General features: G+C 37.3%; 1 protein-coding gene across 4 annotated transcripts in view; it reads left to right on the plus strand.

Annotated features, from left to right (window-relative positions):
- Positions 1-17,678, plus strand: part of LOC150095607 (WD repeat-containing protein 70) — a 198,270-nt gene that overhangs the window by 173,945 nt on the left and 6,647 nt on the right. The gene's annotated exons all lie outside the window — the stretch shown is intronic.

Here is a 17,678-nt window from a genome sequence, read left to right on the forward strand (position 1 = left end):
TCTAATAACTAGCAGCTTTCATTCACCAGTAGTTCACTACATATTTGAACACTGCTTTCATTGATCCAAACAGTGTAATGTGTTTATAACACAAGGACTCATCTGATGTGGCACAATGAAATGGCTGTTTCGCAAGCATTGAAGATGTCATTGGTACTAAATTTTTCTAACAATTCATGTGGTGGAAGTCACTATCTGACCCAAATAAATGAAGCAAATTCTTGTTATATTCTCATTTTGTTTTTGTTCTTCCAGACTTGTCCCAATAAAACAGCTACGTTGATTAACCAGAATTTACTGTACTTGCATAGGGAAATATATGACGACTACATTAATTTAATGTCATTATACATTATGAAAATTATGGATATGACTACCATGTTAGAGTAAAACTTTAGTTTAATATAAACCAAAATATACACTCAACTTTTCAACCTTCACATTAAGGTCATCTTCTGTAGTATACGTCTGGTATACTTCTGGAGTATACAAAGAAACAAGCTGCACTACAATCTACATGGCATGCCAAAGTTACTGATCAACCGTTAAAACTATTTGCCTGACCTCTGGTTCTAAAAAAAAAAAAAAAAAAAAAACTCACTACATCAAAGCTAGAGTCCTGTTATTATTATCTATTAGGTTACAAAGTTAAATTAATTGAGAGTAACATGTTCATACAAAAAATAATAGATAAATAAATAAACAGAAAATAAAATTACTTATATAAGTATACACTAGTGGCCAAAATTGTGGAAACCTTTTGGAAAAAGTGTATTTCTGAGGTTTGATGGCTCATAACACCACTTTTTTTTTTGAGTAATACTATAAAATTATATATCAATGGAAAGATAATTTAATCAAGAATGTAATGCAATAACTTTTATGAAGGATTTTTTTTATTAGAACAGCAGTTATAAAAAAGAAAAGTGAAGCACATAGAAAAAATGAGATATACAAAAATTCTCACAATGTGAGTTAATACTTAGTTGGGTAATAACCTTTAGCCTTAATTACGGCCTTACAATGCCTTCCCATGGAGTGAACCAAGTTTTTTTAGTTCTGCAGCTGTTATAATGTGAAACCAAGATTGAATTATTGCTTCTATTAATTGGGTTTTATTGCTGGATTGCTTCTGACTAACAAGTTTCTTTAGTCGGCTTCATAGATTTTCGATTGGGTTAAGGTCTGGGCTATTCCCAGGCCATTCCAGCAGTGGAATATGATTATCTTGAAAGCACTTTTTTGCACACAGCAGCAACATGACATGGAGCTGAATCCTGTTGAAATATAAATGCTTCATTATCTTGGAAAAGATCACATGCAGAAGGCTTAAGTTTGGGCGCAAGTATTTCATTTATGTATTTTTGGGCATTTATATTCCCATTAATCATGCAAATTCTGCCCACACCTTTTGATGTCATACAACCCCAGATCATAACACTAAATGGGTGTTTCATGGTAGGTGTAATACAATCAGGATGCAAATCTCCGATTCTTCTCCTTACGTATTTTATGCCATCACTACCAAACAGGGAGATTTTGGTCTCATCACTCCAAATAACACTGTTCCGCTGTCCAGTTAACATGGGTTTTACCCCAGTTTAATCTTTTCCACCTTTGTTTGAGAGATAAAAATGGCTTTTTTTATCTAAATTTTATCTAAATTTAGATAAAAAATTTTTTATCTAAATTCTAGCATTTAGACCAAATTCCTGCAGTCTGCCCAAACAGTCCTTGCACTCAACTTCACATTGTATTGCGCCATTTCATTTTGTATACACCCAGATGATTTTCTTCTGTCACGTAGGCACAGTCTCTCAATTCTTCTATCATCAATTGCTGTTGTACACCTTTTCCTGCCTTTACCAGTCTGGTTTTGTAGTGACTGAGTCTCCTTTTTTTGTGGCTTTTTTTGTGGAAATGGCTTTTTTTGTGGAATTCTAGCATTTAGACCAAATTCCTGCAGTCTGCCCAAACAGTCCTTGCACTCAACTTCACATTGTATTGTGCCATTTCATTTTGTATACACCCAGATGATTTTCTTCTGTCACTTAGGCACAGTCTCTCAATTCTTCTATCATCAATTGCTGTTGTACACCTTTTCCTGCCTTTACCAGTCTGGTTTTGCAGTGACTGAGTCTCCTTACACCTCTTCAAAAATTTAGAAATTCCACCTTTGGTTAAGTTTCCACCAATTTTTCTTCTAATTTCTTCATAACTGTAGCCTTGTTCACTTAATAGTACTATTTTACATCGCTTTCTGGGTGACCAGTCAACTCTTTTTGCCATTTCTTTAATTTTATTACGTTTTACAAGCTCACTAAATGAAAGAACACAAAAAAAAACCCCCGACCAACTTGTTAGCAATCATATAACACACTGACAAATGTCCTCCTCTCAGCTCCAATACATGACATCAATAGCTGAATCCTACTGTGACCTTATTGGCTCATTGCCAAAACAAGATGACACCTGATTAGCTCTCTAAACACTCATGCTCATTGGCTACATTCAAATGAAGGAAAACTACTTCATATCAACCTAAGCACATTGTGCTTCTTTTTTTATGGTTATTTGGCTATATCTTTTCATAGAATACAGATAATTGAACAAACTTTGTTGCATTACATTCTTGATTAAATTATCTTTCCATTGATATATAATTTTATGGTATTACACCAAAAAAAAGTGGTGTTATGAGCTGAAACCTCAAAAATACACTTTTTTCAAAAGGTTTCCACAATTTTGGCCACTAGTGTACATATAAAATGCAATTGATATAGATAGTGGCCAATAAAAATGAAAATCTTACAGTTCTAAAGTTAGAGTTTGCTGGAAATTAAGTCTGCTGAATATGAGCCATCCAAATTCTTGGGATTTTTAAGCCCCCATTATTATTAAGATTAGGGTGGTTAATCAAAATTTCACAGGCTTCTTTAAATTTCTGTTCATACCAAGTTTTTGTATGATACAAAGAACAAGTACTTTCCCAATCAATTCAATGTAGGGTGTTAAGAGCATGAACTGAGAGGCCTGCTTCACCAAAATTATGTTTAATGAGTCATTTGTGTTCTTTTTTACAGATAGGGATTGTATGTCCAATTTCTCCAATACAGGGTAAGTTACAAATGCTATAGATGCAATAAACTCCAGTGCGTGCCAATGGAGAAAGAGGATCCTTAGAGGTGTTGAATATGTTTTTTAATTTTAAAGGTGGCATTAAGATTATAATGATATAGGATTCTATTAATTTTTTTCTGATAACCCTTTAATGTACAGGAATTAATCATGCAAATTCTGCCCACACCTTTTGATGTCATACATCAAAAGGTGTGGGCAGAATTCGCATGATTAATTCCCATACATTAAAGGGTTATGTAGTATAGATTACATTTGCAAGATGTAATCTATACTACTTTTTGATGAAGTTTTATGAAGAATTTTATTAATAGTATTTTTGCTATATCCGTTATTTATAAATGCATTGCTAATAATTTTTAATTCTTATTTAAGAGCTTGTTCATTAGAGGAAATTGTTATAGCTCTGTTTTTGAGGGTGTTGATGACCAAATTTTTGTGAAGGGTGGTGATATGAGTTAGCAAGTATATATTGGCCGGTGTGTGTAGACTTATGGTAAACAGTGAAGGATAGACTGCCTGAGGGAAGACGTGTCACTAGTGTATCCAGGAACGGGAGTGAGTTCTGATTTTCAATTTCAATAGTAAATTGTATGTGCTCGTGTTGTTTGTTCAGGTGGCTAAGGAATGTCTTTAACGTTTGGTGGTCCTGTGGCCAGATAATGAAAACATCGTCAACATATCTAAGCCAAACTGTAGGTTTTTAGAGTAAAGGAATCAAGAGCATGTTGCTCAAAAGTTCCATATAAAAATTAGCAATTGGAAGAGTGAGCCCATGGCCATACCTTCTTTTTATAGGTAAAATTTATTTTGCCGCATGAAATAACCAGAACGTAGCACATGGACAAAGAGAGCCATAATATCAGGTGGAAATTTGTTCTGTAGAAGAAGAATTGTCATTGATTGGGACATTTGTGAAAAGGGTAGAAATGTCAAATTGACTAATAAATCATCTTTGCCAAGTGTTATGTTTTTAATTTTGTTTATGAAGAGTTGTGTGTTCTTTATATAGGAGAGGGGGAATGACCTACAACTCTTTGAGTGTTGATGTTATGTTGGAGGTTTAAAGGATTTTTTACAACACTCAAAAAGAATTAAAATAAAATTTAATACTTCCTATATTTCGTCCTAGTCACTAGGACATCTACGGGGGATTACAAAAAACAATTAATGTAACATGCACACAAAAACTTACAATACTAAACCCAACCACGTGGGTGACACTAAAGTCCTATCTAGGTGGAGCGCCCTCTAAGGGCGGTAGTAGGTGGCCTGGAATGTAAGGTGGGACCTCTGGTGATGAGTGTTTCCCAAATCTTCGGAAGCTTAATGCAACCATATTTATTAAGATTTTGTTGGTTTCTGAGAGCTGCTGCTGCTTCTAAGAAAAGTCTCTCTTTCTTGAATTTGCTGTGGTGGAGCATGGTGGTTTTCTTCCATGATACTCTGTGGGTGGTGTCCAACACATGGTCAGCCAAGCCTGAATGGCCATAGTTGTGTTTAACGATGTACGACTTATGTTCCTCCAGGCAGATGGATGCTGATCTGCCTGTCTGTCCAAAGTACGCAAGCTTACAGGAACAGGGTACTTTGTAAACTCCAGGCAGAGAGAGAGGAGGGAGCTGATCTTTCGTAGAACGGATAAGGGTAGCAAGTTTGCGGTAGGGCTTATATGCTGTGTGTAGGTTATACTTTTTTAGTATCTTGGCTATTTTTTCCAAAGTGCCACGGATGTAGGGTATGGTGATGGCATTTTTAAAATCTTGTTGACGAGAGGGACGGGGAATGGGGGAGGAATTGATTATTTTTTTGATACTGTGTTCACTGTAGCCATTGGAGAGGAAAGTTCTGTGTGTGTGGTTAAGCTCAGTAGTGAGAGCAAAGATTGTAGGCTCTCTTGGTAAGAGTTTTAATGATACCATATTGTTGCGAGGGGTGGTGGTGGGAGAGTTTGTGAATGTATCTGCCTGTGTGTGTGGGTTTTCTGTATACAATGAAGGCAAGTGTATCATTAGGCAGGCGTGTGACTAAGGTCTTAATTAAAACTCTTACCAAGAGAGCCCACAAGTATTAAATTCTATTTTAATTCTTTTTGAGTGTTGTAAAAAATCCATTAAACCTCCAACATAATGTCCTCACAGCACTTAAGCCTCTACACAAGAATTCTAATCATCCATGGAGAAGATTTAGCATGCAAATCCAAGCAATACAGTAAGTAAAACTATGACTATCTAGACAACTAAATAGGCTGGCCTTTTTAAAAAGATGTCGGGATACAAGATGATACCGAACTGCATTAAAATGAAGATCAATTTCCATTCCAAAAAAGCACTCCGTATATATAAACGTGTCAGCCTGGCATTACTACGCGAGCAAATCGCCTCTACTCGTGCTGCCCTCGCAGTGATGAACGCTGCTATTGGCTCCCTACATTCAGAGCTCTCCACTGTTCTTAACCCTGAACTTTGGTCGATTCTCTCTGACATTTCGGAAACTTCCGCACAGAGAGAATTTCAAAAAATAAAAAACAAACACGTCAAGAAATACAGCAACCTGGTTAAAGACAAACCACAACCACAAATTCAACCGCTCCAGACAGTAATAAACCTCTCTTCCAAAAGGTTCAACGATGATGCTATCAGCACCCTTTGCCTCGGTCATAATTTTGCTGTCGCCCCGAAAGAAGTGCTGGTGCTCGATGTAATGGTTAACGTCGAATGGGGGATCGGTCGCTTACCGTCGGAGGTAGCCAACAACATCAGACTCGACGTAGCCAACATCCTCGCTCACTCTTCGCCTCCAAAAAGTAACTTATCGTATGTCCAACGCATCGCTCTGCTGAAACTATGCAAAGAAAAAAGTATCGTCATCACCAGAGCGGATAAGGGTAATGCCACAGTAGTTCTTAATACCAGCGAATACAATCGTAAAATGAACATTATCCTCCGCGATCGCATTACCTACATCCCGCTAGAACACGACCCCACAAAAATACAAGTTAAGAAATTAAAAATCTTACTTAAAAAAGTAACCTCCTGGCCCCCTGACGTCATGAAAAAACTTAAACCTTTCCGCTCCCATCCCCCCTGAATATACGGTTTACCAAAAATCCTCAAACCCAGTTCCCCCACTCAGGCCTGTAGTAGATGCCACCAATGCACCTTGTTACAGACTGTCTAAACAGCTGGCCAACTCTCTGTCCTCCCTCACCGGAAATTCCGCATCCTATATAAAAAACTCGACCCACTTTAAAGCCTTCACAGAAAATTTAACCTTGAATAATACAGACATATTAGTAAGTTTTGATATCTCCTCATTGTTTACCAATATTCCCTTAACTGACACTTTATCTCTCTTAGAAAACGTTTTTCCCTCTGACATCTTAGATCTCTTTTCCTTTGCCATCAACTCTGGGTATTTCTCTTGGAAGAACAAAATCTACAAGCAGATAGAGGGAACCGCCATGGGTCCCCCCCCCCTCACCCCCCCCCCCCCCTTTGCCAATTTCTATATGGAAGATTTCGAAAAACGAGCCTTAGACTCAGCCCCACTCAAACCGTCTATCTGGCTAAGATATGTAGATGATGTGTTCTCTATTTGGCCTCATGGCCCAGACACGTTAGACTCCTTCCTCAGTCATCTCAATAGCCTACATCCAAGAATCCAGTTTACTATGGAAAAGGAAAAGAACAATTGTTTACCCTTCCTAGAACCTTAGTCACATGCCTGCCTAATGATACACTTGCCTTCACTGTATACAGAAAACCCACACACACAGGCAGATACATTCACAAACTCTCCCACCACCACCCCTCGCAACAATATGGCATCATTAAAACTCTTACCAAGAGAGCCCACAATCTTTGTTCCAGTGGAACCGCCCTCACTACTGAGCTTAACCACATACACAGAACTTTTCTCTCCAATGGCTACAGTGAACACAGTATCAAAAAAATAATCAATTCCTCTCCCATTCCCCATCCCTCTCATCAACAAGATTTTAAAAATGCCATCACCATACCCTACATCCGTGGCACTTCGGAAAAAATAGCCAAGATACTAAAAAAGTATAACCTACACACAGCATATAAGCCCTACCGCAAACTTGCTACCCTTATCCGGTCTACTAAAGATCAGCTCCCTCCTCTCTCTCTGCCTGGAGTTTACAAAGTACCCTGTTCCTGTAAGCTTGCGTACTTTGGACAGACAGGCAGATCAGCATCCATCCGCCTGGAGGAACACAAGTCGTACATCGTTAAACACAACTATGGCCATTCAGGCTTGGCTGACCATGTGTTGGACACCACCCACAGAGTATCATGGAAGAAAACCACCATGCTCCACCACAGCAAATTCAAGAAAGAGAGACTTTTCTTAGAAGCAGCAGCAGCTCTCAGAAACCAACCAAATCATAATAAATACAGTTGCATTAAGCTTCCGAAGATTTGGGAATCACTCATCACCAGAGGTCCCACCTTACATTCCAGGCCACCTACTACCGCCCTTAGAGGGCGCTCCACCTAGATAGGACTTTAGTGTCACCCACGTGGTTGGGTTTAGTATTGTAAGTTTTTGTGTGCATGTTACATTAATTGTTTTTTGTAATCCCCGTAGATGTCCTAGTGACTAGGACGAAATATAGGAAGTATTAAATTCTATTTTAATTCTTTTTGAGTGTTGTAAAAAATCCATTAAACCTCCAACATAATGTCCTCACAGCACTTAAGCCTCTACACAAGAATGAGTGTTGATGCTAATTTCTTGGCTAGGTGATAATTAGGGCTGTCTATTCCCTCAACTATGGGCTGAAGTGGAACATTATGTTTATGTACCTTGAGAACACCATATATTTTGGGAGAACGGGCATAATGGGGTATTAGTTTTTTAACAATGTCTGACGACCAACAGGTGACAGACTTAAGTAATTTCAGTTTTTTTTTCTCTTTATCCTGTTGGTCAGATTATAGTTCACAAGCTGATAGGTGCTGTTTTCAGAGACTAGTTGATTCATCTGATGAATATAAGTTGATCTGTCAAGGATGACCGTGCCATTACCTTTGTCCGATTTTGCTATAATTATATCTTGATTAGTTTTTAATGACTTGATTGCTGCTAGTTTTTTATTCAAAACATTGCTGGTTTCTAGACAAAATTTATCAGCTATGTTATTTGGAAGAGATTTAATGCCTCTTTCTATGTGGTATATAACATCCAGTTTATTAACAGTTCTAAGTGCTACTGCATTAGGCCTTTTTCAAGTAATGCAAGTTGACCGTTATTTAAGGTGTTGCTGGATAGGTTGATCACATGAACATTGCTTGCATGTGGTTGGTCGCTCCTCATCTCACTTGTTTGTTGTTCACTGTTGGAATTATTTGCCGAGGAAGTGAGATCCTGATTGGTTAGATTTGTGTGATTGACATTCTAATTTTGCCGTTGTTTTAAAATATGAAATTTGGCCTGAAGTTTTTCTTTATTACTTTCCAGAATATGTTTAGCTGCATTATCAGTGATTCTTTCAAGTACATTTAAAATATCCAGATTCATATAACTAGAGAGTTCAGATTGTAAATCTTAAACTTGTTTTTGGGTCATTGCTAGATTTTTGCAGGCTGCTTGAATTTGTTCTCTGAGAATCACTTTCTCTGTATGTGCATACATGTGAAGTGCTTTACTGGAAGTAAATTTCTTTTTCAGCTTGATGCAATTAGGAAGTGACATCTCTATGGATTATGAGAATTTTTTCTTTCATGCTTACACAGTGATCAGAATACATTATGAAAATTATGGATACAACTACTATGTTAGAGTAAAACTTTAGTTTAATATAAACCAAAATATATATTTTGGTTTATATTAAACTAAAGTTTTAAACATTATATTTCTTGGTTTAGTTCCCAGTGATAAGATCTCAGTAAAGGTTGAAACCAGTCTGGGTAGTGATCGTTCCCTTAATGTATAGTAAGATACATCTAAAAGGAAGCATGCTGCACATTATGGGATACTGAGACAATTGGTGTAAAACTCAACAGCTTTTATATAAAAGTAGTCCACTCTGCTTATGCTTGGGTAAAAGATTAAAGAATGATATAATTTCTTTTCCATTATAATTTATTTTGTAATCAAGTGAAAAAACTTTCTACAGTTATTATTGATCTAGAGTATTTTGATAATATGGTAATACTTCATTTTACTACTTGTATATGGAAAATATATAACTTTGGCAGATTTAGCCTCATTATCTTCCTGAGTCTAGTCACCAACTGATGAACCATCAGTAAAGGTCCAAACCGGTCTAGGTAGTAACCCCTCCCTTAATGTACAGCAATATACATGTCCAAAAGGAAGTGTGCTGTGCATTATGAGATACCAAGGCAATTGAGGTGAAGTCAGCAGCTTATACAAGTAGACTGATTGTGAAGATACTTTATGCATGAACTTTGTTTGCTTATACTTTGGTATAGAATTAAAACAAGAATATTATTTCTTGCCTGTAATTTACTTTCATTATCACTTCCTATTTTAAATATCCTGTGTATTCTTGTATCCAGGAAAAACTAGCTTGATCTCTCTCTCTCTCTCTCTCTCTCTCTCTCTCTCTATATATATATATATATATATATATATACATACGTAGGCTGTTCAATAAGTTATTAGACTATATTTATACAGAAAACAGATTACCTTTAATCGTCATCATTTACATGGTCTTTTTCGAAGTAACTACTGTAAGACGCAATGCATTTGTCCCAACGTTGTGTCCTTAAACACATGTGAAAGTCCATTTTTTGAGAGTTCTTTCAAAACCACCTCCGCATCTTTTACACATGCTTTGTTGCTTTCGAAATGGTGGCCTCTTAGTGGTTTCTTGAGCTGAGGAAACAGCCAGAAATTGCACGGTACGAGATCAAGACTGTATGGAGGGTGTGATAGGATATCTATGTTGTCCTTCTGCAAAACGTCCACTACACCACCAGCAATATGTGGTCTTGCATTATCGTACAATAAGAAGCCATTCTTCAGCAATGGACGCTTCCTTTCGACATGCTGTACCATTGTCCGTAAAACATGCGCATAGTATGAGCCGTTTATAGTATTCCCGGGTTCTACAGCATGTTGGTAAACAATGCCTTCGTAGTCAAAAAAACATTATGATCATAACTTTACCAGCCGATTTTACAGTTTTTGCTTTCTTGGGGGTAGGCAAAGACGGATGCTTCCATTCACTGCTTTGTTGTTTCATTGTAGGGTCATAGTGATACAACCAAACTTCATCTGCTGTAATGATGCGTTTTAAGAAGTTGTTGCCTTCTTGTTCCAGTCTTTCTTTCCATTCTGTGCACACATCCACTCGATGCTGCATTTGCTCCGGTGTCAAGAATTTGGGAATCCATCGGGTGCAAACACGTTTTAGTCCCAAATGTTCAGCCATGATTGAGTGAACACTTCCCACAGAAATATTCAGGACAAGATGCAGCTGGCATACTGTAATTCTGCGATCCTCCTTGATGATAATCGCTGCTGTGTTGACCATTGTCTCTGTGATGGACGTTGAAGGTCTTCCCTCACATTCAAGATCTTCCACATTTTGCCTTCCTTCCTTAAGAGTTTTATGCCAGCGAAAAACACTTGCCCTTGACATTGCTTCATCGTGGAAAACTTCGCGTATCATGTTAAAAGTGTCCGATGCCGATTTTTGCAAATGCACACAAAATTTAATCACATAACGCTGTTCCAAGGACGCTTCCATTTCGACGACTGGTCGTGGCTCATAGGCGCGCCGAAACAAGCTTGCGTTTAGTCATGTGACATTCTGGCACATCAGCCCGTATACGCTATCTATCAGCCTCTTTTGTTAATACAGACAGCAACATTTCTTTATTCCACAGAAATTAATATTGTGATGAGTGGTTTCACCACAGTAAAATTAGTCTTATTACTTATTGAACAGCCCTCGTATATATACCATATTTTTTCGTGTATAAGACGAACCCAAAATTAAGAAATAATATTTTAAACATAAAACAGAACACATTTGATGTTTTTTTAAACATTCCAAGTATATTTAGTAGTTAGGTAATATTTTTAAGATACATACTAAGATGCATTTTTAGGGATGCATTTAAGATGCATTTTCAGGGCTAACTTGGTTTGTGTTCTCATGGCCAACCCTTCTCTCCTCATGAAGTTGAAGCACAATTTTGCCTTTCCTGTGAAATCAACAATATTCATTTCTCTTGCAAACCTTTTTGCCTCATATTGAATAAGCTTGGCTGGCACTCATATCCCACTCTGGCGCTGCTCCATAATTTAAGTCTTAAGCCACTGCTCCAAGTTTGGCCATTTTGCTGGTTTTCCTCTTAAGGCCCTCTTTTTTTTTTGGCATCTTGAATAGTTGTTCTTCCTGTTTTCTCCACTGTCTAATCATACACTCAGTGGGAGGAGATCCAAACTGTTTCTCTGAAGCTTTATTTCCATGTTCTTTTGCATAATTGATGACTTTTAACTTGAATTGGAAGAATATGACAATCATTTTTTATTTTCGGACATTTTTATGGGCCAGTGCTCAAAATATTGTTAATGCATTAACTTACCCCACCAACAAGTTGCAGATGTATGAATGCTTTAAGAGTTCTGATTGGTTTATTCAGAATCAGCCATTAATGACATCAATCGACAGAGTTAACAAAAGCTAGTGATTGGCTGAAGTCTGTTCGCGTAGACAAGGTACCGGCAGTTTCACCACGACAACCATGGTTGGTCTCTCAACCAGTTACCCACCATGTATAAGACGACCCCAATTTTTGGTCTAAAAATTTTTGAAAAACTTATTGTCTTATACACGGAAAAATATGGTATATTATAAAAAAAAAAAATTAACAGCCTATTTTTCTACCCACTGCAGGGTGAAGGCCTCTCCCATTGCGGAAGGTTTTGGGTCTACTACTCCCTTTGTGACCCAGTCCATATTGGGAGAAGACAATCACAAACATCCATGCCTACATGGGATTCAGACCTGCAGCCTCTTGGCTGAGAGTGGATACACTAACCACTTGGCCAACCATGCCAGCATACATACATATATATATATATATATATATATATATATATATAAAAGGTTTAATGACTATCACCGAGAGAAAAGATGACAAGATATATTTAACAAGATACTACTAGTTTACTAGTTTAATTACTTAGCAAACATAAACAGAAACATCTTCCTACTCAGTTTCCAGGAGTATACAAGATTTTGTGTGATTGCGGAAAGCCATACTATGGACAGACTGCTAAATCCATCCTTCTACGTTTGGATTAACACCGTAGAGATATCTCCTATAACAGGACTAGAGCTAGCGCTCTCTCTAGCCACGTTCTCTTTTCAGCTAACTCAGACGAAGGCCGCCAGCACATTGTAAACTGGACTCAAACTGCTAACATCCATGTGTGCTACGATGAACTCGAAAGAAAGATTGTTGAATCTAGGGAAATTTCTCTAGATTCCTCTCATATCAACAACAGCCTGAGTTACAATCTCTCTGACGCACACGTTGCTTCTGTTCAGTACTGGCGCACTCGCGACAGCGTGTAGTATTCATTTGTTTGGAACTCATACTTGCATTTTTTTCAAACACGCTACTGTTTTTTATACTTGTTCTGTTAGTACAGTTTTAAGTCTCTGTAATTTTTTATATACTTCTTTGATTGTGATACCTGAGGATGTTCATGTAACGAAACTAGTAGTATCTTGCTAAATATATCTTGTCATCTTTTCTCTCGGTAATAGTCATTAAATCGTTTTTATAATATTCCAACCGAGTAAAAATGAATTTTGAAAAAAAAAAAAAATATATATATATATATATATACAGGGTGTTCGGGATAAATTTGACATATTTATAATTAATTATATTTTTCCGTAAGTTACATGTATTAACACACACTTCTCTTCATTTAAAAGTTTGGACCCTTCTTCATTCATATACAAGATGTCAGAAAGGATGGATAGCTGGAACCCACCTGAATCATGGAAGAGAATAACTTGTATCATGATGATTCGTGCCCGCCATCAAAATAAGGATATTACGACTGCTGCCCAATGCTCCCTGAATACAGTAAAAACAATCAGGCATGAACTAGAGACTTGCAATGGTGACTACGAGGATGTAGCAAGAAGAAAGATCCCTAGCAGACGATCTGATTGCGTTCGTACAGCAGAATTCCTCGCAAATCTGCAGGAAAAGGTGTTGAAGAACCCTGGCATTGGAATTCGGGCTTTGTTCGTGGAGTTGCTAACTGTAGTCAAGCCCTGGATAACAAGGGTAGCCAATGGTAGGCCGTATGTATGGCAGCAGGATTCGGCCCCTTGCCACACCTCTGGGAAAAGTCAAAAATGGTTGTCTGAAAATTTCTACGACTTCACCAGTCCAAATGTTTGGCCTCCAAACTCCCCAGACCTTAACCCCATGGATTATTTTGTATGGGGCGCAGTTGAAAAAGACACCAATCGCACTTCCAGTAATACAAAAGCCCAGTTAATGGATAAAATTAAAACAGTTTTTGCGGCCCTTCCCAGGGAGACTGTAGCATCAGCTTGTTCGAGGTTCCGAAGCAGAATTGAAGCTGTGATCGATGCTAATGGTGGTTATTTTGAGTAAATCTTGTTGATAGTATTGTAATTAACTCTGCCTGTAATGTTTTTTTGTCAATTCATTAAATTTAATAGATACAAAGAAGATTTTCTTTTTCCTTACGAAACTGTCAAATTTATCCCGAACACCCTGTATATATATATATATATATATATATATATATATATATATTATACAGACAGATAGATAATGTCTTCTGTCCTCTTTCTGTATTTTTTTCTTTGCTAAAATCTTCAGTGGGACCAGGACTCATCAAATTTTCCATTTTGAAATTGCCCATATCATTCTTAGTAAAATTGCCTGCTATTCAAGAAGGTTATTTTTGAATACTACAGCTGCTCCTTCCTTTCCCTTATCTCTATTACCTAGATATAACATCTAATTGTTATTCTTTACTAGTATCTCCTCTGTTTCAGCAACAATAAAGTAGGTTGATATGGTATCTTCTTACATTGATGTCATGTATCTTTATTTTGGTTAACTTTCCAGTGTTCAACTAGGTGCCCTTATAAAACAATAGAGGGTGGGAAGGCTTGTTTAACTGGACAGTACCCCAGCTGCCATCACCTTTCATGAGGCAGTATCATTATTTTTGTTTGTGCTTTAAGCCAATACTGAATACTATTTAGTTGGCCAAGTCCAAAATTTCTAGCTCATTTTTATTCATTTGTTATCCTAATAGATATCTATTAATGGGATAAATGACAAGAAGGCTAATATTGGTGAGTCAGAAGCCCTGGTTCATTTTGCATGCCCCTTATAAACTATGTGGAGATTTGCTTCCAGTTATCAAACTTTAACACTTAAGTAACCCTAACCCTTAGGATGCATAAAAAGTAAAAAGGAAGACATCTTAAAAGAATGGTATACATATTAACAAAAATATTGATTTTTAGCATCTTTCATGCTTTATTCACAAAATGGATGTTACTTTATTTTTCTTGAAAATTTTGAAACATAAATTATTGACATTGGATTGAAAAACTTCAGAACATTCTAGTGTGCAAGTATTAGATATTTCTTTTTTTTATAATGAAACGACACAATACCTGCAACATAGCACTTCCATGGGGATAAATGGTTAGGGAGAAAGAAGTAATATAATTTTTTACTCTGTTAGAATTAGAGATTGTACTTGGTGGAAAAAACAGTATGAGAGAGATTGTTCCAAAGAACAGAGGTAGATGGGATGAAGGAAGATAAGAAGCTCATTAGGGATTGGAAATTGTCTGGATGTTGACCAGTGGCTGCTGTAATCATGTAATGATTAGAAGAAAGTAGAGGAATGGTAGTGGCCAGTTCAACAGAACACCTCTGAGAAAGTGAATGAAGGGATTTTTTGTGAGACAGAGGTCACCTGTTAAATGGATCACCTTCTTCTTCTGTTTATCATCAAGGGAGGTTTTGGGTGCATCACCCCCAAATGTTAGAACAACATTCCAATTCAGGTCAGATCTGAGACTTATAAAGTGTTAGGAGATGAGCAGAAGTGAAATAATGTTTTGAACAAAAAGCAACACAAAGTTTTTAGAGGCCAAGGAGGCTACTGATGTAATATGTTTGTGCCAGTCAGTCTCTTCTTGGGCTAACCATCAGCTCAAGAAAAGAAAACTGATCTTGAAAGGATATTGAAATATTATTGAAAGTAAGTGAAAGTGAAATAGAGTGATCTGTCTTGTGGGTAATAAGATAAGACTGAGTTTTAATAGCATCGAAATTCACTAAGTTGTCTTTACCCCATTTTAGAATGGCGAGATCAGTATTTAAGGCATTGATTATAGAAGTTTGCGAGGCTTCAATCATTTCTGTATTACAGACTTCAAATGAAGAAAAATAAAGGAGAGTACTGTCGTTGGTAAAATTATGAAAAAATTTGGAGTCAGAGAGAGAGAAGGTCATTGCTATAAAGGACAAAGAGCATGGGTTGAGAGTACAGAGCTCTGAGATAGTCTGGCATTGACAAAGAAATCTAATCAGAGGAGGCCGTCCATCGTGAGACACAATAAATGACCAGAGAGGAAGCTGGCAGTCCACTCATAAAGTGCAGGAGGGAGATCATAAGGTGGTTACTTGTTCAGAAAGTTTTCATTCCAGCACATTCAAATGCCTTTGAAATATTGAGAGCAGCCACATAGGTTTCTCCAGATCTTTCCATTGTCTTTATCCAAAAGTGTGCAAGGTTAATCAGGAGGTCTACTGTAGAATGAGAATGGTGGAATACATATTGGTGATTGATAAGTCATCAAGTGGTGAAGAAGCTAGTTGTTGATGACCTTCTCCATCACTTTTGAGAGCAGTGAGATGGGAGAAATGGGATGATAGTTTGAAGGCTGACTTTTATCTCCCTTTTATAGGTACAGGTGGCAAGACTTTATCAAGTCTTGCTTCCATGCAATAAGGTAGTGAATGAATATGCCAGCTTATATAGGTGATACTAGATGGGTGTTAATTCTGGAGCAGAAGGTTTGAGCATAACTGGAGGAATGCCATCTAGACCAGGAGCCTTATTGGTATCCATATTAATCAGGATTTTTCTGCTGTCCTTTTAACAAAAGAGAGCAAAGGCATGCAATGGACAGTTTTGGGTAGTGCAGGAGCATTTGCCTTGGTCATCTAAACAGGAGTTGGAGGAAAATAAAATACTGATTCCAAGAGGGTCTGGCTTATTCTTGGGTGAGGTCATCATGGTACCATCAGAATGCGAGAGAGGTGGAAACAAGGAAGGGCAGAAGTATGCCCAACCCTTAACAGGGTTTGCAGTTTAATGGAGAATGAAGGCCCTCTTTCCAATTATTAGTTCAGTGCAGATGTTTGCATTAGGAGAGTGAAAGCACTAAGTAATCTAACCATTAATGTGGGATCAGACTCACCTGCCAGTTAAGCAGGAACAAAGCTTTTTGCATTTCATTCTTATGAAGTCTGCTTTGATATTGTCAACAGCTTTTTATGCTTGTTTTTTGTTGTAGTTTAAGCTGAATGAGAAGCTAGAGTTTTTGATTTAAGTGATTCAAACCATTATACATATTCTGCATTTTTATCATGGACTGCAGTGGAACAATTTTTAGAGAACCATGGCTTGGGTAAGGGTCAAGGGTTTGCAGAGGAGTGGGGAAATTAAAGCTCTTATTCCAGTGAGGATTATTCTGGTTATTAGCTCAGTGCAGATGTTTGGATCAGGAGAGTGAAAATGGTAACCTAATAAGCCTTGGAAGTTTTTCCACTTGGTTATACTATAAACAAAGTTTGTGCCTGAAGTAATTTCAGGACTGGGCAACTCGTATATAGAAGCTAATGACTTCACATCGCTTGCCTTAGTATTCCATAATACAAATCACATATCCTTATGGACTTGTATAATACTATGCATTATGCGAAGGGTTACTATCCACACTGGTTTTGACCTTTATTGAGATCTAATCAGTGGGAGCCAAGGCCAGAAGTGATACCAAAGTTGAAGGAATGCAGAAGTCATATTTCCATATACTAGTAGCCAAAAGGTGTATATGGAAATATGACTAGTACATTACTTCAATCTTGGCCTGGGCCTGGCTCCCACTGATGAGACCTCAATAAAGGTCGAAACCCGGTCTGGGTATTGACCCTTCCCATAATGCATAGCATTATACATGTCAGTAAGAATATGTGCTCTGTATTATGGGATACTAAGGCAAGTGATGTGAAGTCATTCGATTCTATATATGAGTTACTAGTCCTGAAATTACTTCAGGTGTAAACTTTGTTTGCTTACACTTGGATAAAGGATTAAATCAAGAATATAATTTATTTTCATCTTTAATATAAAGGGAAAGGTCGCATAGAAATTCTGGAGGTCATCCCATTTAGCACTACAGGCAGACTGGGTGTGACTGGGAGAAGATTGATTTGTAGAAA

This window comes from Typopeltis vanoorti, chromosome 20, assembly GCF_054136105.1.
Source record: "Typopeltis vanoorti isolate ZY-2024b chromosome 20, IOZ_Tvanoo_1.0, whole genome shotgun sequence".
Taxonomy (NCBI): domain Eukaryota; kingdom Metazoa; phylum Arthropoda; class Arachnida; order Uropygi; family Thelyphonidae; genus Typopeltis; species Typopeltis vanoorti.